General features: G+C 49.0%; 9 non-coding genes and 4 pseudogenes across 9 annotated transcripts; all 13 read right to left on the bottom strand.

Annotated features, from left to right (window-relative positions):
- Window positions 1-719: 719 nt before the first annotated feature.
- Window positions 720-926, bottom strand: LOC142271247 (U2 spliceosomal RNA; annotated as a pseudogene).
- Window positions 927-2,489: 1,563 nt separating this feature from the next.
- Window positions 2,490-2,680, bottom strand: LOC142271238 (U2 spliceosomal RNA). The gene has a single exon (XR_012736389.1). It is a non-coding gene; the product is annotated as a U2 spliceosomal RNA (small nuclear RNA).
- Window positions 2,681-4,067: 1,387 nt separating this feature from the next.
- Window positions 4,068-4,258, bottom strand: LOC142271236 (U2 spliceosomal RNA). Its single transcript, XR_012736387.1, has one exon. It is a non-coding gene; the product is annotated as a U2 spliceosomal RNA (small nuclear RNA).
- A 1,387-nt stretch (window positions 4,259-5,645) lies between these two features.
- LOC142271235 (U2 spliceosomal RNA) lies at window positions 5,646-5,836 on the bottom strand. The gene has a single exon (XR_012736386.1). It is a non-coding gene; the product is annotated as a U2 spliceosomal RNA (small nuclear RNA).
- A 1,387-nt stretch (window positions 5,837-7,223) lies between these two features.
- LOC142271234 (U2 spliceosomal RNA) lies at window positions 7,224-7,414 on the bottom strand. Its single transcript, XR_012736385.1, has one exon. It is a non-coding gene; the product is annotated as a U2 spliceosomal RNA (small nuclear RNA).
- Window positions 7,415-8,801: 1,387 nt separating this feature from the next.
- On the bottom strand, window positions 8,802-8,996 carry LOC142271246 (U2 spliceosomal RNA). The gene has a single exon (XR_012736394.1). It is a non-coding gene; the product is annotated as a U2 spliceosomal RNA (small nuclear RNA).
- A 2,185-nt stretch (window positions 8,997-11,181) lies between these two features.
- LOC142271232 (U2 spliceosomal RNA) lies at window positions 11,182-11,372 on the bottom strand. The gene has a single exon (XR_012736384.1). It is a non-coding gene; the product is annotated as a U2 spliceosomal RNA (small nuclear RNA).
- Window positions 11,373-12,759: 1,387 nt separating this feature from the next.
- Window positions 12,760-12,950, bottom strand: LOC142271231 (U2 spliceosomal RNA). The gene has a single exon (XR_012736383.1). It is a non-coding gene; the product is annotated as a U2 spliceosomal RNA (small nuclear RNA).
- A 1,387-nt stretch (window positions 12,951-14,337) lies between these two features.
- On the bottom strand, window positions 14,338-14,530 carry LOC142271242 (U2 spliceosomal RNA). Its single transcript, XR_012736392.1, has one exon. It is a non-coding gene; the product is annotated as a U2 spliceosomal RNA (small nuclear RNA).
- A 688-nt stretch (window positions 14,531-15,218) lies between these two features.
- LOC142271251 (U2 spliceosomal RNA) lies at window positions 15,219-15,345 on the bottom strand (annotated as a pseudogene).
- A 1,387-nt stretch (window positions 15,346-16,732) lies between these two features.
- LOC142271241 (U2 spliceosomal RNA) lies at window positions 16,733-16,936 on the bottom strand (annotated as a pseudogene).
- Window positions 16,937-22,376: 5,440 nt separating this feature from the next.
- LOC142271250 (U2 spliceosomal RNA) lies at window positions 22,377-22,466 on the bottom strand (annotated as a pseudogene).
- A 1,387-nt stretch (window positions 22,467-23,853) lies between these two features.
- LOC142271230 (U2 spliceosomal RNA) lies at window positions 23,854-24,044 on the bottom strand. Its single transcript, XR_012736382.1, has one exon. It is a non-coding gene; the product is annotated as a U2 spliceosomal RNA (small nuclear RNA).
- Between the last annotated feature and the right edge of the window lie 778 nt (window positions 24,045-24,822).

The raw sequence follows: 24,822 nt of genomic DNA, 5'->3' as shown, positions 1-24,822 counted from the left end.
AGGGGGGCTTTCTCAGAGGGCTTTTTACAGTTTTTCTATTCCCAATTAGCCGTTTAAGTGTACTTATTGAAAGTAGTAATTCTTTCATAGGCCGCCCTTTCTTAGTATTTGACGTTCCTTATATTGCGGTATGAGGCTTCGCAGTAGGTTGCAAACATTCATCACCCATGACTTTCCCCAATTGAGCTCAGAAGCTCAATGTCTATCATGACCTCTCTTTTAGAATGTCCAAGAGCAAGCAAACTATTCCTCCAGGAGAGGGCGCCAACAGACTACTAAAGAGATCATCATTACTCAAAGAAAACCCCAAAAACCAATGCATGATAGGAATAAACAGGTAACTTTCTTTGGAGTGGAAGCGGAGAGATCGCACCAGATGCCAATTCTAGATGTTATCACACCTGTGGTCACTGCAGCAGCAGGTGAATCCACTTTGTCCAAAAGGGATCTATTCCATTCAATTGCAAATGATCTAGATAAGACAGAGAACTGCAGCACGGGGACATAGCCGAGTTGGTCAGGTTGAGTGGTGATGAGTTTGCTATTTGGATGAATAAAGAAAGTCAAAAGTGTGAAAGATAAAAAACAAAAGGAGGAAGTGTGAAAAGTGAATGGGCCAAATTGAGGTGCATATGAAGACGTATGCTTTCTTCCAATTCATTAAATCGGGCTAATATGAATCAGGTGAATTGAGTTCTGCTTTTGGAAACTGGGTTAAGAAGGGGTGCACCGTTCCTGGAGGTACTGCAATACCAGGTCAATGCGTGGAGTGGACAGAGCAAGCTCTTTTTCCATCTCCCTGTTCTAAAAATCCATTTAATATATGGTCCCCAGATAGGGGACGTATCAGATATTAAACTGATAAGAACAGATTTTTTTTTTTTTTTTTTTTTTTTTTTTTTTTGAAGGATGAGTTTGAAAATAATAAAGTGACCGCCTCTCGTTGCCCAGGTAACTGTCCGTCACAAGAGGGCTATGACATCCTACGATGCACACTCCCCCAAGGCCAGCAGTTGTGCAATACCCTGGCACCTTTCAGCACCAACCAAGGTAGTACCCTCCCAAACTACACTTGATCTTAGCCAAAAGGCCGAGAAGCGATAACCAGAATTGGTTTGGGCCTCGAGTGGCACCCTGGCCTATGCCGGACACATCTTAGGGAGAGAGAGCGAGAGGGAGACAAACCCACGCCTACACAAGACATTTTGTCACCCAAGCCAACCCTTGAAAAGGCTGCTTTGCAGAGCCAAAACAAGAAGAATGGTGCGTTTTGCAGCCGCCGCCCACTGCAATGAATCTGAATAACTCCTCCTTTAGGGCGCAAGCAACTCCCCTCCCCCTTGCAGTCTTTCCAATTCACGATACAAAAAGACGGACAGGACAGGTTGCCTGACTTTCCGTCACTGCCACCCTTTGCCATCCTTACCCGTAGAAAGCCCTTTCATCATCCCCAAACCCTAATCTTTTCCCTTTCCTTCCCAGCCCCCAAACCCTGCCCTCTGTACCTTTCTCACCACCCGCTTCCCTTCTCCTGTCATCCCCCTACCACCCGGGAAAAAAAGAGATTGCCCCCTCCTTCCACTAGCCCACCCTCCCACCCAAAGAACAACTTCTTCTGCGCAGCTTGTTTTCTAGGCAGCAGCGCTATTGTGATGTCATCGGGGGGCATTGTGACAAGCCGCCAGTGTTCCGTCTCTTCATGTTGTGCACAGTTCAAACGGAAAATACATCAACAGGCAGACTACAGAAAAGCTTACTATCAAAGGTTAGAGGGGGGCTTTCTCAGAGGGCTTTTTACAGTTTTTCTATTCCCAATTAGCCGTTTAAGTGTACTTATTGAAAGTAGTAATTCTTTCATAGGCCGCCCTTTCTTAGTATTTGACGTTCCTTATATTGCGGTATGAGGCTTCGCAGTAGGTTGCAAACATTCATCACCCATGACTTTCCCCAATTGAGCTCAGAAGCTCAATGTCTATCATGACCTCTCTTTTAGAATGTCCAAGAGCAAGCAAACTATTCCTCCAGGAGAGGGCGCCAACAGACTACTAAAGAGATCATCATTACTCAAAGAAAACCCCAAAAACCAATGCATGATAGGAATAAACAGGTAACTTTCTTTGGAGTGGAAGCGGAGAGATCGCACCAGATGCCAATTCTAGATGTTATCACACCTGTGGTCACTGCAGCAGCAGGTGAATCCACTTTGTCCAAAAGGGATCTATTCCATTCAATTGCAAATGATCTAGATAAGACAGAGAACTGCAGCACGGGGACATAGCCGAGTTGGTCAGGTTGAGTGGTGATGAGTTTGCTATTTGGATGAATAAAGAAAGTCAAAAGTGTGAAAGATAAAAAACAAAAGGAGGAAGTGTGAAAAGTGAATGGGCCAAATTGAGGTGCATATGAAGACGTATGCTTTCTTCCAATTCATTAAATCGGGCTAATATGAATCAGGTGAATTGAGTTCTGCTTTTGGAAACTGGGTTAAGAAGGGGTGCACCGTTCCTGGAGGTACTGCAATACCAGGTCAATGCGTGGAGTGGACAGAGCAAGCTCTTTTTCCATCTCCCTGTTCTAAAAATCCATTTAATATATGGTCCCCAGATAGGGGACGTATCAGATATTAAACTGATAAGAACAGATACTACACTTGATCTTAGCCAAAAGGCCGAGAAGCGATAACCAGAATTGGTTTGGGCCTCGAGTGGCACCCTGGCCTATGCCGGACACATCTTAGGGAGAGAGAGCGAGAGGGAGACAAACCCACGCCTACACAAGACATTTTGTCACCCAAGCCAACCCTTGAAAAGGCTGCTTTGCAGAGCCAAAACAAGAAGAATGGTGCGTTTTGCAGCCGCCGCCCACTGCAATGAATCTGAATAACTCCTCCTTTAGGGCGCAAGCAACTCCCCTCCCCCTTGCAGTCTTTCCAATTCACGATACAAAAAGACGGACAGGACAGGTTGCCTGACTTTCCGTCACTGCCACCCTTTGCCATCCTTACCCGTAGAAAGCCCTTTCATCATCCCCAAACCCTAATCTTTTCCCTTTCCTTCCCAGCCCCCAAACCCTGCCCTCTGTACCTTTCTCACCACCCGCTTCCCTTCTCCTGTCATCCCCCTACCACCCGGGAAAAAAAGAGATTGCCCCCTCCTTCCACTAGCCCACCCTCCCACCCAAAGAACAACTTCTTCTGCGCAGCTTGTTTTCTAGGCAGCAGCGCTATTGTGATGTCATCGGGGGGCATTGTGACAAGCCGCCAGTGTTCCGTCTCTTCATGTTGTGCACAGTTCAAACGGAAAATACATCAACAGGCAGACTACAGAAAAGCTTACTATCAAAGGTTAGAGGGGGGCTTTCTCAGAGGGCTTTTTACAGTTTTTCTATTCCCAATTAGCCGTTTAAGTGTACTTATTGAAAGTAGTAATTCTTTCATAGGCCGCCCTTTCTTAGTATTTGACGTTCCTTATATTGCGGTATGAGGCTTCGCAGTAGGTTGCAAACATTCATCACCCATGACTTTCCCCAATTGAGCTCAGAAGCTCAATGTCTATCATGACCTCTCTTTTAGAATGTCCAAGAGCAAGCAAACTATTCCTCCAGGAGAGGGCGCCAACAGACTACTAAAGAGATCATCATTACTCAAAGAAAACCCCAAAAACCAATGCATGATAGGAATAAACAGGTAACTTTCTTTGGAGTGGAAGCGGAGAGATCGCACCAGATGCCAATTCTAGATGTTATCACACCTGTGGTCACTGCAGCAGCAGGTGAATCCACTTTGTCCAAAAGGGATCTATTCCATTCAATTGCAAATGATCTAGATAAGACAGAGAACTGCAGCACGGGGACATAGCCGAGTTGGTCAGGTTGAGTGGTGATGAGTTTGCTATTTGGATGAATAAAGAAAGTCAAAAGTGTGAAAGATAAAAAACAAAAGGAGGAAGTGTGAAAAGTGAATGGGCCAAATTGAGGTGCATATGAAGACGTATGCTTTCTTCCAATTCATTAAATCGGGCTAATATGAATCAGGTGAATTGAGTTCTGCTTTTGGAAACTGGGTTAAGAAGGGGTGCACCGTTCCTGGAGGTACTGCAATACCAGGTCAATGCGTGGAGTGGACAGAGCAAGCTCTTTTTCCATCTCCCTGTTCTAAAAATCCATTTAATATATGGTCCCCAGATAGGGGACGTATCAGATATTAAACTGATAAGAACAGATACTACACTTGATCTTAGCCAAAAGGCCGAGAAGCGATAACCAGAATTGGTTTGGGCCTCGAGTGGCACCCTGGCCTATGCCGGACACATCTTAGGGAGAGAGAGCGAGAGGGAGACAAACCCACGCCTACACAAGACATTTTGTCACCCAAGCCAACCCTTGAAAAGGCTGCTTTGCAGAGCCAAAACAAGAAGAATGGTGCGTTTTGCAGCCGCCGCCCACTGCAATGAATCTGAATAACTCCTCCTTTAGGGCGCAAGCAACTCCCCTCCCCCTTGCAGTCTTTCCAATTCACGATACAAAAAGACGGACAGGACAGGTTGCCTGACTTTCCGTCACTGCCACCCTTTGCCATCCTTACCCGTAGAAAGCCCTTTCATCATCCCCAAACCCTAATCTTTTCCCTTTCCTTCCCAGCCCCCAAACCCTGCCCTCTGTACCTTTCTCACCACCCGCTTCCCTTCTCCTGTCATCCCCCTACCACCCGGGAAAAAAAGAGATTGCCCCCTCCTTCCACTAGCCCACCCTCCCACCCAAAGAACAACTTCTTCTGCGCAGCTTGTTTTCTAGGCAGCAGCGCTATTGTGATGTCATCGGGGGGCATTGTGACAAGCCGCCAGTGTTCCGTCTCTTCATGTTGTGCACAGTTCAAACGGAAAATACATCAACAGGCAGACTACAGAAAAGCTTACTATCAAAGGTTAGAGGGGGGCTTTCTCAGAGGGCTTTTTACAGTTTTTCTATTCCCAATTAGCCGTTTAAGTGTACTTATTGAAAGTAGTAATTCTTTCATAGGCCGCCCTTTCTTAGTATTTGACGTTCCTTATATTGCGGTATGAGGCTTCGCAGTAGGTTGCAAACATTCATCACCCATGACTTTCCCCAATTGAGCTCAGAAGCTCAATGTCTATCATGACCTCTCTTTTAGAATGTCCAAGAGCAAGCAAACTATTCCTCCAGGAGAGGGCGCCAACAGACTACTAAAGAGATCATCATTACTCAAAGAAAACCCCAAAAACCAATGCATGATAGGAATAAACAGGTAACTTTCTTTGGAGTGGAAGCGGAGAGATCGCACCAGATGCCAATTCTAGATGTTATCACACCTGTGGTCACTGCAGCAGCAGGTGAATCCACTTTGTCCAAAAGGGATCTATTCCATTCAATTGCAAATGATCTAGATAAGACAGAGAACTGCAGCACGGGGACATAGCCGAGTTGGTCAGGTTGAGTGGTGATGAGTTTGCTATTTGGATGAATAAAGAAAGTCAAAAGTGTGAAAGATAAAAAACAAAAGGAGGAAGTGTGAAAAGTGAATGGGCCAAATTGAGGTGCATATGAAGACGTATGCTTTCTTCCAATTCATTAAATCGGGCTAATATGAATCAGGTGAATTGAGTTCTGCTTTTGGAAACTGGGTTAAGAAGGGGTGCACCGTTCCTGGAGGTACTGCAATACCAGGTCAATGCGTGGAGTGGACAGAGCAAGCTCTTTTTCCATCTCCCTGTTCTAAAAATCCATTTAATATATGGTCCCCAGATAGGGGACGTATCAGATATTAAACTGATAAGAACAGATACTACACTTGATCTTAGCCAAAAGGCCGAGAAGCGATAACCAGAATTGGTTTGGGCCTCGAGTGGCACCCTGGCCTATGCCGGACACATCTTAGGGAGAGAGAGCGAGAGGGAGACAAACCCACGCCTACACAAGACATTTTGTCACCCAAGCCAACCCTTGAAAAGGCTGCTTTGCAGAGCCAAAACAAGAAGAATGGTGCGTTTTGCAGCCGCCGCCCACTGCAATGAATCTGAATAACTCCTCCTTTAGGGCGCAAGCAACTCCCCTCCCCCTTGCAGTCTTTCCAATTCACGATACAAAAAGACGGACAGGACAGGTTGCCTGACTTTCCGTCACTGCCACCCTTTGCCATCCTTACCCGTAGAAAGCCCTTTCATCATCCCCAAACCCTAATCTTTTCCCTTTCCTTCCCAGCCCCCAAACCCTGCCCTCTGTACCTTTCTCACCACCCGCTTCCCTTCTCCTGTCATCCCCCTACCACCCGGGAAAAAAAGAGATTGCCCCCTCCTTCCACTAGCCCACCCTCCCACCCAAAGAACAACTTCTTCTGCGCAGCTTGTTTTCTAGGCAGCAGCGCTATTGTGATGTCATCGGGGGGCATTGTGACAAGCCGCCAGTGTTCCGTCTCTTCATGTTGTGCACAGTTCAAACGGAAAATACATCAACAGGCAGACTACAGAAAAGCTTACTATCAAAGGTTAGAGGGGGGCTTTCTCAGAGGGCTTTTTACAGTTTTTCTATTCCCAATTAGCCGTTTAAGTGTACTTATTGAAAGTAGTAATTCTTTCATAGGCCGCCCTTTCTTAGTATTTGACGTTCCTTATATTGCGGTATGAGGCTTCGCAGTAGGTTGCAAACATTCATCACCCATGACTTTCCCCAATTGAGCTCAGAAGCTCAATGTCTATCATGACCTCTCTTTTAGAATGTCCAAGAGCAAGCAAACTATTCCTCCAGGAGAGGGCGCCAACAGACTACTAAAGAGATCATCATTACTCAAAGAAAACCCCAAAAACCAATGCATGATAGGAATAAACAGGTAACTTTCTTTGGAGTGGAAGCGGAGAGATCGCACCAGATGCCAATTCTAGATGTTATCACACCTGTGGTCACTGCAGCAGCAGGTGAATCCACTTTGTCCAAAAGGGATCTATTCCATTCAATTGCAAATGATCTAGATAAGACAGAGAACTGCAGCACGGGGACATAGCCGAGTTGGTCAGGTTGAGTGGTGATGAGTTTGCTATTTGGATGAATAAAGAAAGTCAAAAGTGTGAAAGATAAAAAACAAAAGGAGGAAGTGTGAAAAGTGAATGGGCCAAATTGAGGTGCATATGAAGACGTATGCTTTCTTCCAATTCATTAAATCGGGCTAATATGAATCAGGTGAATTGAGTTCTGCTTTTGGAAACTGGGTTAAGAAGGGGTGCACCGTTCCTGGAGGTACTGCAATACCAGGTCAATGCGTGGAGTGGACAGAGCAAGCTCTTTTTCCATCTCCCTGTTCTAAAAATCCATTTAATATATGGTCCCCAGATAGGGGACGTATCAGATATTAAACTGATAAGAACAGATACTACACTTGATCTTAGCCAAAAGGCCGAGAAGCGATAACCAGAATTGGTTTGGGCCTCGAGTGGCACCCTGGCCTATGCCGGACACATCTTAGGGAGAGAGAGCGAGAGGGAGACAAACCCACGCCTACACAAGACATTTTGTCACCCAAGCCAACCCTTGAAAAGGCTGCTTTGCAGAGCCAAAACAAGAAGAATGGTGCGTTTTGCAGCCGCCGCCCACTGCAATGAATCTGAATAACTCCTCCTTTAGGGCGCAAGCAACTCCCCTCCCCCTTGCAGTCTTTCCAATTCACGATACAAAAAGACGGACAGGACAGGTTGCCTGACTTTCCGTCACTGCCACCCTTTGCCATCCTTACCCGTAGAAAGCCCTTTCATCATCCCCAAACCCTAATCTTTTCCCTTTCCTTCCCAGCCCCCAAACCCTGCCCTCTGTACCTTTCTCACCACCCGCTTCCCTTCTCCTGTCATCCCCCTACCACCCGGGAAAAAAAGAGATTGCCCCCTCCTTCCACTAGCCCACCCTCCCACCCAAAGAACAACTTCTTCTGCGCAGCTTGTTTTCTAGGCAGCAGCGCTATTGTGATGTCATCGGGGGGCATTGTGACAAGCCGCCAGTGTTCCGTCTCTTCATGTTGTGCACAGTTCAAACGGAAAATACATCAACAGGCAGACTACAGAAAAGCTTACTATCAAAGGTTAGAGGGGGGCTTTCTCAGAGGGCTTTTTACAGTTTTTCTATTCCCAATTAGCCGTTTAAGTGTACTTATTGAAAGTAGTAATTCTTTCATAGGCCGCCCTTTCTTAGTATTTGACGTTCCTTATATTGCGGTATGAGGCTTCGCAGTAGGTTGCAAACATTCATCACCCATGACTTTCCCCAATTGAGCTCAGAAGCTCAATGTCTATCATGACCTCTCTTTTAGAATGTCCAAGAGCAAGCAAACTATTCCTCCAGGAGAGGGCGCCAACAGACTACTAAAGAGATCATCATTACTCAAAGAAAACCCCAAAAACCAATGCATGATAGGAATAAACAGGTAACTTTCTTTGGAGTGGAAGCGGAGAGATCGCACCAGATGCCAATTCTAGATGTTATCACACCTGTGGTCACTGCAGCAGCAGGTGAATCCACTTTGTCCAAAAGGGATCTATTCCATTCAATTGCAAATGATCTAGATAAGACAGAGAACTGCAGCACGGGGACATAGCCGAGTTGGTCAGGTTGAGTGGTGATGAGTTTGCTATTTGGATGAATAAAGAAAGTCAAAAGTGTGAAAGATAAAAAACAAAAGGAGGAAGTGTGAAAAGTGAATGGGCCAAATTGAGGTGCATATGAAGACGTATGCTTTCTTCCAATTCATTAAATCGGGCTAATATGAATCAGGTGAATTGAGTTCTGCTTTTGGAAACTGGGTTAAGAAGGGGTGCACCGTTCCTGGAGGTACTGCAATACCAGGTCAATGCGTGGAGTGGACAGAGCAAGCTCTTTTTCCATCTCCCTGTTCTAAAAATCCATTTAATATATGGTCCCCAGATAGGGGACGTATCAGATATTAAACTGATAAGAACAGATTTGATTTAATGAAGCTTTCCAAAGCACCACAAAAAATGCATGACCGAAGTCACACCAAAAACAGTGCAAAGGCTAGGATTCGTGTGGACCCCACCGTGAGGAGAGGGTCCCCAAAAATCAACCCCGTCCCTCCGAGCCAGAAGGCCACAGCAAGGGTCAGGGATCTTCGGTGCTCCCCCAAGCCGAAGCCCGGTTGAGCCTTGTCGTTGCTCCCAGCGTCCACCCAGGCATCTTACCCAAGTGGAGTAGAGAGCTACTAGTTGTTGGTTTCGCAGCCGAAACTGCCCGGACCGTCAACCGGTGTTGGTTTCTCAGCCCAAGGCTAACCGGACCTCCAACCGGGTGTTGGTTTCTCAGCCGAAGCTGACCCAGACCTCCAACCGGGTGTTGGTTTCTCAGCCGAAGCTGACCCGGACCTCCAACCGGGTGTTAGTTTCTCAGCCCAAAGCTGACCAGACCTCCGACCGGGATTATAAAAATTTCCCTTCCTAGCCAGAAGGCCGGGATAGGGTAATATGCTCAAAAAGTATGAAAAGGCAAGGTACGGTGTGCTACAGAGCCCAAGGCTTGCCGGGGTCCCAAGCCAGCAAGCTCAGACTCACTCCAGGGTCGTCAGTCCTGGGGCACGTTGTACCATAGCCCCCCACCCTTACTCAGTCTAATAGCCTCGATCCTGGTAGGGCCATGTTTTCCACTAGATGAATATACTATTCACCCAGAGTACTAGCAAGCGCAACCTTCCAGTGTGCATTGTATCATTGTACTAAGGTGGCCTGGAGCTTAAACCACCTCTTCGAACAACACTACACTTGATCTTAGCCAAAAGGCCGAGAAGCGATAACCAGAATTGGTTTGGGCCTCGAGTGGCACCCTGGCCTATGCCGGACACATCTTAGGGAGAGAGAGCGAGAGGGAGACAAACCCACGCCTACACAAGACATTTTGTCACCCAAGCCAACCCTTGAAAAGGCTGCTTTGCAGAGCCAAAACAAGAAGAATGGTGCGTTTTGCAGCCGCCGCCCACTGCAATGAATCTGAATAACTCCTCCTTTAGGGCGCAAGCAACTCCCCTCCCCCTTGCAGTCTTTCCAATTCACGATACAAAAAGACGGACAGGACAGGTTGCCTGACTTTCCGTCACTGCCACCCTTTGCCATCCTTACCCGTAGAAAGCCCTTTCATCATCCCCAAACCCTAATCTTTTCCCTTTCCTTCCCAGCCCCCAAACCCTGCCCTCTGTACCTTTCTCACCACCCGCTTCCCTTCTCCTGTCATCCCCCTACCACCCGGGAAAAAAAGAGATTGCCCCCTCCTTCCACTAGCCCACCCTCCCACCCAAAGAACAACTTCTTCTGCGCAGCTTGTTTTCTAGGCAGCAGCGCTATTGTGATGTCATCGGGGGGCATTGTGACAAGCCGCCAGTGTTCCGTCTCTTCATGTTGTGCACAGTTCAAACGGAAAATACATCAACAGGCAGACTACAGAAAAGCTTACTATCAAAGGTTAGAGGGGGGCTTTCTCAGAGGGCTTTTTACAGTTTTTCTATTCCCAATTAGCCGTTTAAGTGTACTTATTGAAAGTAGTAATTCTTTCATAGGCCGCCCTTTCTTAGTATTTGACGTTCCTTATATTGCGGTATGAGGCTTCGCAGTAGGTTGCAAACATTCATCACCCATGACTTTCCCCAATTGAGCTCAGAAGCTCAATGTCTATCATGACCTCTCTTTTAGAATGTCCAAGAGCAAGCAAACTATTCCTCCAGGAGAGGGCGCCAACAGACTACTAAAGAGATCATCATTACTCAAAGAAAACCCCAAAAACCAATGCATGATAGGAATAAACAGGTAACTTTCTTTGGAGTGGAAGCGGAGAGATCGCACCAGATGCCAATTCTAGATGTTATCACACCTGTGGTCACTGCAGCAGCAGGTGAATCCACTTTGTCCAAAAGGGATCTATTCCATTCAATTGCAAATGATCTAGATAAGACAGAGAACTGCAGCACGGGGACATAGCCGAGTTGGTCAGGTTGAGTGGTGATGAGTTTGCTATTTGGATGAATAAAGAAAGTCAAAAGTGTGAAAGATAAAAAACAAAAGGAGGAAGTGTGAAAAGTGAATGGGCCAAATTGAGGTGCATATGAAGACGTATGCTTTCTTCCAATTCATTAAATCGGGCTAATATGAATCAGGTGAATTGAGTTCTGCTTTTGGAAACTGGGTTAAGAAGGGGTGCACCGTTCCTGGAGGTACTGCAATACCAGGTCAATGCGTGGAGTGGACAGAGCAAGCTCTTTTTCCATCTCCCTGTTCTAAAAATCCATTTAATATATGGTCCCCAGATAGGGGACGTATCAGATATTAAACTGATAAGAACAGATACTACACTTGATCTTAGCCAAAAGGCCGAGAAGCGATAACCAGAATTGGTTTGGGCCTCGAGTGGCACCCTGGCCTATGCCGGACACATCTTAGGGAGAGAGAGCGAGAGGGAGACAAACCCACGCCTACACAAGACATTTTGTCACCCAAGCCAACCCTTGAAAAGGCTGCTTTGCAGAGCCAAAACAAGAAGAATGGTGCGTTTTGCAGCCGCCGCCCACTGCAATGAATCTGAATAACTCCTCCTTTAGGGCGCAAGCAACTCCCCTCCCCCTTGCAGTCTTTCCAATTCACGATACAAAAAGACGGACAGGACAGGTTGCCTGACTTTCCGTCACTGCCACCCTTTGCCATCCTTACCCGTAGAAAGCCCTTTCATCATCCCCAAACCCTAATCTTTTCCCTTTCCTTCCCAGCCCCCAAACCCTGCCCTCTGTACCTTTCTCACCACCCGCTTCCCTTCTCCTGTCATCCCCCTACCACCCGGGAAAAAAAGAGATTGCCCCCTCCTTCCACTAGCCCACCCTCCCACCCAAAGAACAACTTCTTCTGCGCAGCTTGTTTTCTAGGCAGCAGCGCTATTGTGATGTCATCGGGGGGCATTGTGACAAGCCGCCAGTGTTCCGTCTCTTCATGTTGTGCACAGTTCAAACGGAAAATACATCAACAGGCAGACTACAGAAAAGCTTACTATCAAAGGTTAGAGGGGGGCTTTCTCAGAGGGCTTTTTACAGTTTTTCTATTCCCAATTAGCCGTTTAAGTGTACTTATTGAAAGTAGTAATTCTTTCATAGGCCGCCCTTTCTTAGTATTTGACGTTCCTTATATTGCGGTATGAGGCTTCGCAGTAGGTTGCAAACATTCATCACCCATGACTTTCCCCAATTGAGCTCAGAAGCTCAATGTCTATCATGACCTCTCTTTTAGAATGTCCAAGAGCAAGCAAACTATTCCTCCAGGAGAGGGCGCCAACAGACTACTAAAGAGATCATCATTACTCAAAGAAAACCCCAAAAACCAATGCATGATAGGAATAAACAGGTAACTTTCTTTGGAGTGGAAGCGGAGAGATCGCACCAGATGCCAATTCTAGATGTTATCACACCTGTGGTCACTGCAGCAGCAGGTGAATCCACTTTGTCCAAAAGGGATCTATTCCATTCAATTGCAAATGATCTAGATAAGACAGAGAACTGCAGCACGGGGACATAGCCGAGTTGGTCAGGTTGAGTGGTGATGAGTTTGCTATTTGGATGAATAAAGAAAGTCAAAAGTGTGAAAGATAAAAAACAAAAGGAGGAAGTGTGAAAAGTGAATGGGCCAAATTGAGGTGCATATGAAGACGTATGCTTTCTTCCAATTCATTAAATCGGGCTAATATGAATCAGGTGAATTGAGTTCTGCTTTTGGAAACTGGGTTAAGAAGGGGTGCACCGTTCCTGGAGGTACTGCAATACCAGGTCAATGCGTGGAGTGGACAGAGCAAGCTCTTTTTCCATCTCCCTGTTCTAAAAATCCATTTAATATATGGTCCCCAGATAGGGGACGTATCAGATATTAAACTGATAAGAACAGATACTACACTTGATCTTAGCCAAAAGGCCGAGAAGCGATAACCAGAATTGGTTTGGGCCTCGAGTGGCACCCTGGCCTATGCCGGACACATCTTAGGGAGAGAGAGCGAGAGGGAGACAAACCCACGCCTACACAAGACATTTTGTCACCCAAGCCAACCCTTGAAAAGGCTGCTTTGCAGAGCCAAAACAAGAAGAATGGTGCGTTTTGCAGCCGCCGCCCACTGCAATGAATCTGAATAACTCCTCCTTTAGGGCGCAAGCAACTCCCCTCCCCCTTGCAGTCTTTCCAATTCACGATACAAAAAGACGGACAGGACAGGTTGCCTGACTTTCCGTCACTGCCACCCTTTGCCATCCTTACCCGTAGAAAGCCCTTTCATCATCCCCAAACCCTAATCTTTTCCCTTTCCTTCCCAGCCCCCAAACCCTGCCCTCTGTACCTTTCTCACCACCCGCTTCCCTTCTCCTGTCATCCCCCTACCACCCGGGAAAAAAAGAGATTGCCCCCTCCTTCCACTAGCCCACCCTCCCACCCAAAGAACAACTTCTTCTGCGCAGCTTGTTTTCTAGGCAGCAGCGCTATTGTGATGTCATCGGGGGGCATTGTGACAAGCCGCCAGTGTTCCGTCTCTTCATGTTGTGCACAGTTCAAACGGAAAATACATCAACAGGCAGACTACAGAAAAGCTTACTATCAAAGGTTAGAGGGGGGCTTTCTCAGAGGGCTTTTTACAGTTTTTCTATTCCCAATTAGCCGTTTAAGTGTACTTATTGAAAGTAGTAATTCTTTCATAGGCCGCCCTTTCTTAGTATTTGACGTTCCTTATATTGCGGTATGAGGCTTCGCAGTAGGTTGCAAACATTCATCACCCATGACTTTCCCCAATTGAGCTCAGAAGCTCAATGTCTATCATGACCTCTCTTTTAGAATGTCCAAGAGCAAGCAAACTATTCCTCCAGGAGAGGGCGCCAACAGACTACTAAAGAGATCATCATTACTCAAAGAAAACCCCAAAAACCAATGCATGATAGGAATAAACAGGTAACTTTCTTTGGAGTGGAAGCGGAGAGATCGCACCAGATGCCAATTCTAGATGTTATCACACCTGTGGTCACTGCAGCAGCAGGTGAATCCACTTTGTCCAAAAGGGATCTATTCCATTCAATTGCAAATGATCTAGATAAGACAGAGAACTGCAGCACGGGGACATAGCCGAGTTGGTCAGGTTGAGTGGTGATGAGTTTGCTATTTGGATGAATAAAGAAAGTCAAAAGTGTGAAAGATAAAAAACAAAAGGAGGAAGTGTGAAAAGTGAATGGGCCAAATTGAGGTGCATATGAAGACGTATGCTTTCTTCCAATTCATTAAATCGGGCTAATATGAATCAGGTGAATTGAGTTCTGCTTTTGGAAACTGGGTTAAGAAGGGGTGCACCGTTCCTGGAGGTACTGCAATACCAGGTCAATGCGTGGAGTGGACAGAGCAAGCTCTTTTTCCATCTCCCTGTTCTAAAAATCCATTTAATATATGGTCCCCAGATAGGGGACGTATCAGATATTAAACTGATAAGAACAGATTTTTGATTTAATGAAGCTTTCCAAAGCACCGCAAAAAATGCATGACCGAAGTCACACCAAAAACAGTGCAAAGGCTAGGATTCGTGTGGACCCCTCCGTGAGGAGAGGGTCCCCAAAAATCAACCCCGTCCCTCCGAGCCAGAAGGCCACAGCAAGGGTCAGGGATCTTCGGTGCTCCCCCAAGCCGAAGCCTGGTTGAGCCTTGTCGTTGCTCCCAGCGTCCACCCAGGCATCTTACCCAAGTGGAGTAGAGAGCTACTAGTTGTTGGTTTCGCAGCCGAAACTGCCCGGACCATCAACCGGTGTTGGTTTCTCAGCCCAAGGCTAACCGGACCTCCAACCGGGTGTTGGTTTCTCAGCCGAAGCTGACCCGGACCTCCAACCGGGTGTTGGTTTCTCAGCCGAAGCTGACCCAGACCTCCAACCGGGTGTTGGTTTCTCAGCCGAAGCTGACCCGGACCTCCAACCGGGTGTTGGTTTCTCAGCCCAAAGCTGAACGGACCTCCGACCATGATTATAAAAATTTCCCTTCCTAGCCAGAAGGCCGGGATAGAGCAATATGCTCAGAAAGTATGAAAGGGCAAGGTACGGTGTGCTACAGAGCCCAAGGCTCGCCGGGGTCCCAAGCCAGCAAGCTCAGACTCACTCCAGGGTCGTCAGTCCTGGGGCACATTGCACCATAGCCCCCACACTTACTCAGTCTAATAGCCTCGATCCTGGTAGGGCCATGTTTTCCTCTAGATGAATATACTATACATCAAGAGTACTAGCAAGCGCAACCTTCCAGTGTGCATTGCATCTGCCGAGCCTCACAGATACTACACTTGATCTTAGCCAAAAGGCCGAGAAGCGATAACCAGAATTGGTTTGGGCCTCGAGTGGCACCCTGGCCTATGCCGGACACATCTTAGGGAGAGAGAGCGAGAGGGAGACAAACCCACGCCTACACAAGACATTTTGTCACCCAAGCCAACCCTTGAAAAGGCTGCTTTGCAGAGCCAAAACAAGAAGAATGGTGCGTTTTGCAGCCGCCGCCCACTGCAATGAATCTGAATAACTCCTCCTTTAGGGCGCAAGCAACTCCCCTCCCCCTTGCAGTCTTTCCAATTCACGATACAAAAAGACGGACAGGACAGGTTGCCTGACTTTCCGTCACTGCCACCCTTTGCCATCCTTACCCGTAGAAAGCCCTTTCATCATCCCCAAACCCTAATCTTTTCCCTTTCCTTCCCAGCCCCCAAACCCTGCCCTCTGTACCTTTCTCACCACCCGCTTCCCTTCTCCTGTCATCCCCCTACCACCCGGGAAAAAAAGAGATTGCCCCCTCCTTCCACTAGCCCACCCTCCCACCCAAAGAACAACTTCTTCTGCGCAGCTTGTTTTCTAGGCAGCAGCGCTATTGTGATGTCATCGGGGGGCATTGTGACAAGCCGCCAGTGTTCCGTCTCTTCATGTTGTGCACAGTTCAAACGGAAAATACATCAACAGGCAGACTACAGAAAAGCTTACTATCAAAGGTTAGAGGGGGGCTTTCTCAGAGGGCTTTTTACAGTTTTTCTATTCCCAATTAGCCGTTTAAGTGTACTTATTGAAAGTAGTAATTCTTTCATAGGCCGCCCTTTCTTAGTATTTGACGTTCCTTATATTGCGGTATGAGGCTTCGCAGTAGGTTGCAAACATTCATCACCCATGACTTTCCCCAATTGAGCTCAGAAGCTCAATGTCTATCATGACCTCTCTTTTAGAATGTCCAAGAGCAAGCAAACTATTCCTCCAGGAGAGGGCGCCAACAGACTACTAAAGAGATCATCATTACTCAAAGAAAACCCCAAAAACCAATGCATGATAGGAATAAACAGGTAACTTTCTTTGGAGTGGAAGCGGAGAGATCGCACCAGATGCCAATTCTAGATGTTATCACACCTGTGGTCACTGCAGCAGCAGGTGAATCCACTTTGTCCAAAAGGGATCTATTCCATTCAATTGCAAATGATCTAGATAAGACAGAGAACTGCAGCACGGGGACATAGCCGAGTTGGTCAGGTTGAGTGGTGATGAGTTTGCTATTTGGATGAATAAAGAAAGTCAAAAGTGTGAAAGATAAAAAACAAAAGGAGGAAGTGTGAAAAGTGAATGGGCCAAATTGAGGTGCATATGAAGACGTATGCTTTCTTCCAATTCATTAAATCGGGCTAATATGAATCAGGTGAATTGAGTTCTGCTTTTGGAAACTGGGTTAAGAAGGGGTGCACCGTTCCTGGAGGTACTGCAATACCAGGTCAATGCGTGGAGTGGACAGAGCAAGCTCTTTTTCCATCTCCCTGTTCTAAAAATCCATTTAATATATGGTCCCCAGATAGGGGACGTATCAGATATTAAACTGATAAGAACAGATTTTTGATTTAACAGCATCTTTATTATCATGCACTACTCACAAAAAGGTAACAAACCGTGTACAGTGCCGCAGCCCCGTACACACAGAAATATACAATCCTTCTTACATAGCCATAGAGTACGACGCACTAAACTATACATCACGCTTCTATGCTTATCCATAACACTCAAGCTGAAAGAAAAAGTTAGACAATAAATAACGACGAACCGGCGATTGGGGGATGGGGGTAGGGGAAAAGGGGGATAGGGTGGGGAAATCACAGGCCCGAAGCTTTATTGAAAGACGCACATAACGGGAAAAGGAGGGAGGGGGCATGGAAGAGGTCTAAACCTCCTCCTCGGCGCTGTCGTCCGGACTGTCCATGATGGAATAGTCTCTGAGCAGGCTGTGGATCAGCCTGCGGCAATCCTGGATAGACATCCTCTCCCTCTTCAAGATGAGCCGGTTCCTGGCGACCCAAATAGCGTCCTTAAAGCAGTTCATAAGGCGCCAAGCCTCCTGGATGGCTCCAACGGTGTGAGTCCCAGGGAAGAGTCCATAAAGTACGGAATGGTACGATAGGCTCCCTCTGGGGACGGAGTTCCTCAGGTCATCCTCCAGGGCAACCAACAGGCGCTGTGCGAAACGGCAGTCCCAAAAGGCGTGCAGCGATGTTTCCTCCACGAAGGGGCACCTTGGGCAGTACCGGGTTTTGCACAGGTTCCGGGCGTGCATGAATGACCGGACGGGCAGTCCGCCCTGTATCGCCATCCATGACAAGTCCTTGTGCCCGTTGGTCAATCCAGCCGATGACACGTTTGTCCAAACAGTCTCCAGTGTGTCGTGATGAAGTCCTGGAATGTTCTCCATTTCGTCCTTGGCTCTGATGAGTTTGTGGATAGTCTTTGGCTTCCACAAATCAGGCTTGAGTCCCTCCAGTTGGTGTTCCCTCACAAACCGAACCACGTCTCCGTAGAACCATGGCGCCGTCCAGTTGTAGGGGAAGGAGCTGTCCCACTTGTCCCAGCCTAACCGTCTCCAAAGGGGGAGCAGGAAGAAGCGAGACATGGACCCACCCGCGGAACCTCTCTTGACTCGCAGAGTTCGGCGAACGCAGTCACATACGAAGGAGGATCGCAGGAGGGTGGGGATATCGGGTACGCCCTTCCCACCCTTGCGAGGATCCTTGTACATGATGCTCCGCTTTACTCTGTCCATCTTGGATCCCCAGACAAAACGAAACACCGTCCTGGTAATGGCCCTGCACACGGTGGCAAGGGGGGGCCAGGCCTGGGCCGTGTACTGCAGCACGGGCAGTACCTCGTTACGCAGGACCAGTGCTTTGCCCTCACAGGTGAGGCGTCTGAGGCTCCACAGACTGATCCGTTGGGTGATCTTGGTCAAGCGTTCCTCCCAGGACTTGAGGGCTGCTCCTTCCTTCCCGAACCAGACTCCAAGAACCTTGATGAAATCCGGCTGGATGCTGAAAGGGAAGGGGGCGGAAGAGGCCGGCTGCCAGTCCCCGAAGAGCATGGCTTCCGACTTCCCGCAGTTGACTTTGGCTCCCGAAGCCCGTCCGAAGGTCTCACAGGTCTGGACGAGGGTGTCGACTGAGCGCCGGTCCGCGCAGAAGACGGTCACGTCGTCCATGTAGAGCGAGCACTTGACCTCGAAGCGTTCTGGTCCTGGTGCGGTGATCCCTCTGATCTCTCCATTCCGCCGGATAGCCTCTGCAAAGAGTTCTATAACACAAACAAAAAGAAGAGGTGACAGAGGACAGCCTTGTCTGACCCCTGAGAGGACCGGGAAGGGGTCAGTCTTCCAGCCGTTTACCAACACCGAGCTGTGAATATCAAAATACATTAGTTGGACATACAAGCAAAACATGTTACCCAAACCTAACCTGTGCAGAGCTTTGCCCAGGAACTCATGGGAAACACGGTCGAAGGCCTTTTCCTGATCCAACGAGATCAGGGCTGCGTGCACCCGGCGGGCTTTGATGTACTCGACCGTGTCCCGCATGAGAGCCAGGCTGTCTGCGATGCGACGTCCGGGGATGCCGCAGGTCTGATCCGGGTGGATGATCCGTCCGATAACAGTCTTCAATCTCGTTGCCATCGTCTTGGCCAGGATCTTGTAGTCGACGTTCAGAAGGGTGATGGGACGCCAATTCTTCAGGTCGCACCTCTCTCCTTTACGCTTGTACAGGATCGTGACCATTCCTTCCCTCAGAGATGGAGGCATTCTGCCCTCCACCACCATCTCCTCATACAGCCCTAACAGGTCCGGACAGATTAGGTCTCCCAGCGCTACATAGAGCTCTGCTGGGAGGCCGTCACTGCCCGGTGTCCTGCCAGAACTAAAGGATTTGGCGGCCGAGAGCAGCTCGTCCACCGTCAGAGGAACATCCATGGCCGCCGCGTCTGCAGGGTCAAGATGGTTAGTGATACCTGACAGGAACTTATCGGCGGCCTCGGGGTCAGTAGTCTTGCGGGCGTAGAGTTCGCTGTAGAAGTCGCTGACGACCTTCATCACGTTCTCTTTCCCGCGTCGCATGCTGCCACTCTCGTCTCGTAGTTCATTCATGGGCGTGTGACCGGCGTGGAGTTTCCTGAAAAAGAACGAGTTACATTTCTCACCCTTCTCCAGGTTCTCCACTTTGGAACGGAAGACAATTCGCTCGGACTCCTCCTCGAAGTGCCTTTTCAGGCTCCTCTTAGTCTCCTCCAGCTCCTCTCTCACGTCCCAGCCGCATCGAAGAAGGTCCTGCAGGGAACGCAGCTCACGCTGGAGTCTCCTGAAGTCCCTCCTCTTCAGACCCGCCTGTTGTTGACTCTTTGCCTGAAAGAAGAAACGGAACTCGAGTTTAACGTATTCCCACCAGTCAGAAACAGACTGGAAGCCCGCCTTGTAGGCCCGCCACGTGGAGTAGGCAGCTCTAAGCTCCTCCAGAATCTCACCCTTTTCCAGCAGAGAGCAGTTCAGCTTCCAGGAGCCCGGGCCAATGGGGAAGCCATGGCCCAGCACACCTTGAAAGTGAATGGCTCTGTGGTCAGAGAAGAAGCAGGGGACCATCGAGTGCCCACTCCGCCCAACCGCCCGAGAGGTAAACACAAAGTCAATCCTGGAACGCAGCGAGCCATCGGATCGGCACCATGAATAGTTCACGGATCCGTGTCCGATGGAGCCAACAACGTCCACAAGAGAGGCTTCGGTCACCATCTCAATGAGCAGTTTGGATGTGACGTCCAACTTGGCAGCCGTTCCAGAACTGCGTCCATCCTCCTCAATCGGGCAGTTGAAATCCCCGGCCATCACTACCGTCCTGGCGGTAGCGAGCTGAGGGCGCAGGGCTTGGAGGAGCTCCAGTCGATCGCTCTTCACAGGAGAAGCGTACACATTGATGAACCTGACAGGTTCTCCCGCCCAGGTGCCATCCACGAGCAGTAACCTGCCGCAGACGATTTCCTGAACAGAGTCCAATGTGAAGGCGCTTCCCCTGATCAGCACGGCGACCCCCGCGGACCTACAGTCGCCTCCGCCGGACCAGTAGGATGGGCCATGGGTCCACTCCCTGGCCAGATGGTTGAAGGACCTAGAGGAGGGAAGGGAGCATTCCTGCAGGAAAAATACATCACTAGACTGAGTGTTAAGGAACGCAAAAATTGTCTGGCGTCGGAACTTGTCTCTGATGCTCCTAACATTAATGGAAAAGGTGTTAATGTTAGCAGTCATTGGAGGAAAGAGAAAGTTAGCGCAGGCGGTGTGCCTTAGTTACCACTCCGGTCGGGCGGTTCTTCCTCTTTGGCACCTGCTGGTAAGGGTATCTCCAGCAGACCCTCTTCTTCTAGCTGATCGAGCAGGGATGGTGCCTCCGTGGCTTCCGACTCCTCCATTTCTTCTTCGGCCACAAGGGACTCCACCATCTGCTCCAACACGTCCGGTTCTGGGAGGAGGCCATCCTCCTCTTCCTGGGGTGGATTGGGATCCACAATGAACAGCTTGGAAGGTTCTGCGACAGGACTATCTTCCACCTTCCTTTTCCTTTGGCCTGTACCTGAGGAGACAAGAGCTGGAAAATCCTCCTCGGTGAAAAGTGCAAGAGTGCTGAGGTCCTCTGCTCTCATGGTCTGGGGAGGGAGAGTGGGCTTTGGGGGGGGGGTGAGGAGACCAACTGAGGAGTAGGGAAATGAGGTGGAGGTAGTGGAATCCTCAGTAGGGTTGGCCGGGGGGGGAGGGGTTTGGACAGGGGTGACAGGGGGGGGGACCAGGGAGGGGGCAACAGTTTTCTTACCCTTTTTCCTGGACTCCGTGGCTGCTGGGGCATCGGCTGGAGCCACGGTCGCCGGGTTCTTGGCCGCCTTGTCCTTGGCCTCTGTGGCCTTGGTCGTAGCTGCCTTGGTCGACGAAGCTGTGACTACCCGATACTGGGTCACCGCGGCAACCCTTGCCCAGGATTTCTCCCGCTGTGGGCAGTCCTTGTAAAGGTGGTCCGCCTGTCCACATAGGTTGCAAGTCTTCTTCTTTGGGCAGTCCTTGGAGCTGTGTCCCGTCACCCGGCAAACCCTGCAGGCGTCCTCCTTGCAGGTCTTCATCGAATGCCCTTTCCCGCCACATTTCCTGCAGTTGTGTGGCATGTCCGGGTAGTAGATGAGACCAAAGGAGTTTCCCAGAGAGAATGTCGGGGGCAGGTGCTGGAGACCATCCTCGGATGCTGGTTCCCTGTAGAGTCGAACAGTTACTGACCACTTACCCGTCCAGAATCCGTTGCCGTTAAGGATGTGGGATGGCTCCCTCACCACTGTGCAGAGACGTCCCAGGAACGTGGAGATGTCTCTTCCTGGGGTGTGCGGGTTCCGCATGGAGACCGTGATCCTCTTCTCATCCCTCTGTATAGGACAGGATCCTAAAAAAGAATGAAAAGGGGAGTCCGGCATCGCTGCGTTCATCGCCTCCCAGTATCTCCTGCAGGCATTCACCGTGGCAAAGGTTACCAGAAAAATGCCAGTCATGAAGGTCTGGACACTCAGGGTTTCCGCCCTGGAGAAGCCCTGATCCAGAATCATCTTCTTGCAGAACACGTCGCTGGACATGTCCGGCAACCTACCATCCACCGCCTTTAGCTTCAGGGCGACCGTCTGCCGCATCCAAGGCTCCAGGGTTGGAGCCTTTTCAGGCGGCGTCCGGGCTCCCTCCGGCTGGCTGGCGTCGGAGGTAGGGGCCTCTTGGGCCGAAGAAGCCTCTGGATGAGCCTTCCTGGAGGTCCCTGGGTCCTGAGCCTTCTTGGCTGCCTTCTCTGGCTTGCTTGCCATGGCTGGTTCCTGCTTGAGTTCCCGGAGCTGGATCTTGGATTCTTCTCCGGGTGTCTTCTCCCGCTGTGTTCCTCCTCGAAGTTCCTCTGGTCTCCCCAAGTCTTCTCCGAGCCTTCGTCTTCTTGCTTCTTTCTGCCAAGCTCTTCTTCCGTCCGATCTCCCTCTTCCGGTCTCGGCTGGGCTTCGGAGCTCGTCTCCCTGATCGTATCTCGTCAAGTGTAGCTAGCTCAGTTTGTTCTGATAAGAACAGATACTACACTTGATCTTAGCCAAAAGGCCGAGAAGCGATAACCAGAATTGGTTTGGGCCTCGAGTGGCACCCTGGCCTATGCCGGACACATCTTAGGGAGAGAGAGCGAGAGGGAGACAAACCCACGCCTACACAAGACATTTTGTCACCCAAGCCAACCCTTGAAAAGGCTGCTTTGCAGAGCCAAAACAAGAAGAATGGTGCGTTTTGCAGCCGCCGCCCACTGCAATGAATCTGAATAACTCCTCCTTTAGGGCGCAAGCAACTCCCCTCCCCCTTGCAGTCTTTCCAATTCACGATACAAAAAGACGGACAGGACAGGTTGCCTGACTTTCCGTCACTGCCACCCTTTGCCATCCTTACCCGTAGAAAGCCCTTTCATCATCCCCAAACCCTAATCTTTTCCCTTTCCTTCCCAGCCCCCAAACCCTGCCCTCTGTACCTTTCTCACCACCCGCTTCCCTTCTCCTGTCATCCCCCTACCACCCGGGAAAAAAAGAGATTGCCCCCTCCTTCCACTAGCCCACCCTCCCACCCAAAGAACAACTTCTTCTGCGCAGCTTGTTTTCTAGGCAGCAGCGCTATTGTGATGTCATCGGGGGGCATTGTGACAAGCCGCCAGTGTTCCGTCTCTTCATGTTGTGCACAGTTCAAACGGAAAATACATCAACAGGCAGACTACAGAAAAGCTTACTATCAAAGGTTAGAGGGGGGCTTTCTCAGAGGGCTTTTTACAGTTTTTCTATTCCCAATTAGCCGTTTAAGTGTACTTATTGAAAGTAGTAATTCTTTCATAGGCCGCCCTTTCTTAGTATTTGACGTTCCTTATATTGCGGTATGAGGCTTCGCAGTAGGTTGCAAACATTCATCACCCATGACTTTCCCCAATTGAGCTCAGAAGCTCAATGTCTATCATGACCTCTCTTTTAGAATGTCCAAGAGCAAGCAAACTATTCCTCCAGGAGAGGGCGCCAACAGACTACTAAAGAGATCATCATTACTCAAAGAAAACCCCAAAAACCAATGCATGATAGGAATAAACAGGTAACTTTCTTTGGAGTGGAAGCGGAGAGATCGCACCAGATGCCAATTCTAGATGTTATCACACCTGTGGTCACTGCAGCAGCAGGTGAATCCACTTTGTCCAAAAGGGATCTATTCCATTCAATTGCAAATGATCTAGATAAGACAGAGAACTGCAGCACGGGGACATAGCCGAGTTGGTCAGGTTGAGTGGTGATGAGTTTGCTATTTGGATGAATAAAGAAAGTCAAAAGTGTGAAAGATAAAAAACAAAAGGAGGAAGTGTGAAAAGTGAATGGGCCAAATTGAGGTGCATATGAAGACGTATGCTTTCTTCCAATTCATTAAATCGGGCTAATATGAATCAGGTGAATTGAGTTCTGCTTTTGGAAACTGGGTTAAGAAGGGGTGCACCGTTCCTGGAGGTACTGCAATACCAGGTCAATGCGTGGAGTGGACAGAGCAAGCTCTTTTTCCATCTCCCTGTTCTAAAAATCCATTTAATATATGGTCCCCAGATAGGGGACGTATCAGATATTAAACTGATAAGAACAGATACTACACTTGATCTTAGCCAAAAGGCCGAGAAGCGATAACCAGAATTGGTTTGGGCCTCGAGTGGCACCCTGGCCTATGCCGGACACATCTTAGGGAGAGAGAGCGAGAGGGAGACAAACCCACGCCTACACAAGACATTTTGTCACCCAAGCCAACCCTTGAAAAGGCTGCTTTGCAGAGCCAAAACAAGAAGAATGGTGCGTTTTGCAGCCGCCGCCCACTGCAATGAATCTGAATAACTCCTCCTTTAGGGCGCAAGCAACTCCCCTCCCCCTTGCAGTCTTTCCAATTCACGATACAAAAAGACGGACAGGACAGGTTGCCTGACTTTCCGTCACTGCCACCCTTTGCCATCCTTACCCGTAGAAAGCCCTTTCATCATCCCCAAACCCTAATCTTTTCCCTTTCCTTCCCAGCCCCCAAACCCTGCCCTCTGTACCTTTCTCACCACCCGCTTCCCTTCTCCTGTCATCCCCCTACCACCCGGGAAAAAAAGAGATTGCCCCCTCCTTCCACTAGCCCACCCTCCCACCCAAAGAACAACTTCTTCTGCGCAGCTTGTTTTCTAGGCAGCAGCGCTATTGTGATGTCATCGGGGGGCATTGTGACAAGCCGCCAGTGTTCCGTCTCTTCATGTTGTGCACAGTTCAAACGGAAAATACATCAACAGGCAGACTACAGAAAAGCTTACTATCAAAGGTTAGAGGGGGGCTTTCTCAGAGGGCTTTTTACAGTTTTTCTATTCCCAATTAGCCGTTTAAGTGTACTTATTGAAAGTAGTAATTCTTTCATAGGCCGCCCTTTCTTAGTATTT

The sequence above is a fragment of the Anomaloglossus baeobatrachus genome, unplaced genomic scaffold (assembly GCF_048569485.1).
Source record: "Anomaloglossus baeobatrachus isolate aAnoBae1 unplaced genomic scaffold, aAnoBae1.hap1 Scaffold_3359, whole genome shotgun sequence".
NCBI lineage: Eukaryota > Metazoa > Chordata > Amphibia > Anura > Aromobatidae > Anomaloglossus > Anomaloglossus baeobatrachus.
The sequence above is the reverse complement of the archived record's forward strand: the minus strand, read 5'-3'. Positions and strand labels throughout refer to the sequence as shown.